The sequence below is a fragment of the Trichinella spiralis genome (assembly GCF_000181795.1).
Source record: "Trichinella spiralis strain ISS 195 chromosome Unknown Scfld2, whole genome shotgun sequence".
NCBI classification, from domain to species: Eukaryota; Metazoa; Nematoda; class Enoplea; order Trichinellida; family Trichinellidae; genus Trichinella; species Trichinella spiralis.
The window spans coordinates 7,093,285-7,096,552 of NW_003526941.1; positions in this window are offsets into that span (position 1 = coordinate 7,093,285).

Genomic DNA, 3,268 nt, shown 5'->3' on the forward strand with positions numbered 1-3,268 from the left:
GCTTATTTACTATTAAAATTTTGTTTAAACTAAACTTTTGTTTACACCCCTATGATGGTTATAGTAAGACTGCAAACCTTGGTTGAGCACTGCATCAGCGCGCAACATACAATGTGAGATAAACCTACCTGAAAAATTAAGTAACTCAACGAATTGCAATGAATTCAAGAAACTTATGCGGGTGACAATCCTGTATTGCATTTCATGAAAAGAATAAAACAAAAGAATCAGGAGTAGCCTGGATTTGGTTATACTGCTAGTCGACAGCAATTATGAGAAAGTAGATTTATATGGGATGAAAACAGCAAAGTGCTGTTCATTCTGCTCGAAATACGGGGTGGGCAGCATTTTCAGTTGAATGAGATCTCTGTTCAGCTTAGTATTATTACTAGCTCAATGATGGGGATCATTAGAAAGGAAAGGAGGGCGGGACAACATACCAGGAAGGAATGAGTAAGAAGTTGAAGGATGGAGGAGGTGGAAGTTGTCATATGCTTTCTTCCACTCAATCTTCACGTATAATATTCAGGCGTAGGTTCATTTATCAATACTGACAACATTGATGGGCATTGAGTTATTTTCTCAATGACATAAAATAGGTGCATCGGTATGAGTCAGTACTATTGGCGGTACAATAACATAATAGAAACTTTAAGGAGTCATTTCAAAAATGAAGGGAACGTTACTGGCATTCTGAAAGTATCAAAGGTGGTAGTATAAAAGCGTGTTCTCTAGCTAACAGCAGCTTTCCTATGTCATGCTGAAACAGTCTTGTGCACGATTTGAGCAGTGACAAGCATTTAGGGGTGCGATTGTGCGACTGCAGTATCCCCGTGACAGACATTTCCTTTAAACAATTGGGCACGTATGTTACCTTAGTAATAAACATTACAGTGGGCAGTAAAGATAATGTGGGAGGGGTTCAATTGTTATGTCAAAGTACTACTTTACAAATGGATTTGTAAGGACGATTGAAAATTATAGCAAAATATACCATTAGTACTATTATATATTGGCTTGGCCGTAATAAAGGCTCGAATATTAGTTGAACATCATTACTGAAGAACAACGCGTTAGCTTCCATTCAAAAAGACTAAAATCAAACAACTACGAAAAGCTTAAAAAGCGCGCATGTTTTGTGCAGTGTGCCAAGAGAAAGAAAGAAAACATTGTATGAAAAATAGAAAATATATGAAATTTCATACCTGTCAGCAGACCTGCCAGGGATGACGTATAAAGCAAACGTAGAGTCATACATTTTGTAACGGATGTTCGTGGTTTCTTCATATTTTTAGTCTAACAGTCACAACGTATTTGTTGAACTGAACCATGAAAATGACCAAATAACGCAGTGCAGTAAGTAATTAGACCGCCCTTCAGCAGCGAACATTTATACTATAATGGAGTTCCCTCAATAAACAGAAATTTATATAAGGAACATTGCTACCGAATTTGAATAACACACAGTGCACGTAGCGGAATGCCAACGGCAGTGTTTACCATCGCATTTGCATAAAGTTACTCTTCTGACCTAGAAATGCATGTATGCTTTGAAAATGTATAATAACAATGTAATGAGCTAACACCAAAGATTATAGTAATTGCTCAACAACAACAACAAAATCCTCAATACATTACAATCTGTTTGTTTGTATTACATTGCACATTTATCTTTTTTTTTGAAAAATAAACTTCTCCGTTAATAAAGAATTGTTGCTGTTGTTGTTACATTGTTCTTGGTTTATATTAAAAGAAAAGAGAATTTTCTTTCTTACTTTTAAACAGATTATTAATTTACTTGTGTCACGTTTATTATATCATTTTTCCCCTTTTTAACTGTTTTGTTTTTGTTCCTATTAACTAAAATGTGCAATAATTGATGAAAACGTATAACATATCATAATAGCAGAGACGATAAAACCACATTCATCAGTATCATAAATAAAATGGCAAAATCGACAATGAACAATCAAAGCGAATGTACAACTGATCAATTCATTTAAATAATCTGAATTGTCGCTTATACGAGAAATGAAATGAAATTTACAAACAAAACAAAACAATTAATTGAACAGCTTGTTAGAGACATTTTCTGTTAACAACAAGCACAACTTCTTTTTCTATTCCAAACTACACTATACGCTGTTAGAAGTATCGTGAAGCAGGGTTTGTCCACTTGCATTCTTGGATGAACAACCACCAACCGATCAAGGGAAAACTTATTCTTACTACTCATATTTCATTATGCAGAAAAAAAGGTAAAAAGCGAAAAAAGCGCACTGCCATGGTTCACCAATTATTCAGCAAATTTCTCATGGATTCTTCAGTACCTTAAAATTGCACCATATTGTTCACCCTCCATTTGTGATCAACAAGTTGTTTGATGTGAACCATTTATGAATAGAACAGAAGCTCAGGAATGAAATATCACTTACTATCTAAGTGAAGATGGTATTGAGGAAAAAAGCTCAACGCGCTTCTTGACTGCTGATCAATGCAATGATTAACTAAATAACCATGAGGACGACATTCTTAAAATTGGATCAAGATCAAGTCCAAGAAATTAGAATAGTTAGTTTAGCCCTGTTGAAATCACCGCACGTATAGTGGTGATGGCGGAATGACATCAATACAATGGAAACTTTTACTAATTATAAAAGTTATTACGTTTGTATTCAACCTTCATATAATATTATGCATTGTAAATGAATTTCCTTTGGAGTGTTGATTTAAACACCTGTTGCTCCTTATGAATGTAAATAAAGGAAAATCAGATTAAATAAACATCTAAAATATTGCACTAAACTACTGCTACCAAGCTATAAGATAATTAAGCTGTAATGCAATATATATTGGGGGAAAGCTTTGATGAAAAATAATCACCCAATCAATGAACAGAATTAAGGAGCTAATCAAATATAACTACACATTCCTCCAATTGCAGATGAAAATTGAGTAACTAATAACGTTGCCCAATTCATCAGCCAATTAATGACAAAAATATTTCAACCTATAAACGAACAGCCAATCACAAAATTGTGGGAAAGTTTTTGCAAGCTAAGGATGAAAAAATCAAGACTAATGGCAAAGTCCACCATTCAATAAAACTATACTAGAACAAGAACTGGTAAGGGTAAAAATGTCAGTGGAATTGCAATTTGTAAACAAATTTAGATTTTATTTACATTTCATTCGTCCTGAAACAATGTTAAAATTTATTCCATTGACGAAAATGAAGAAAAATCGACTTACCCGAAACAAAAAAAAA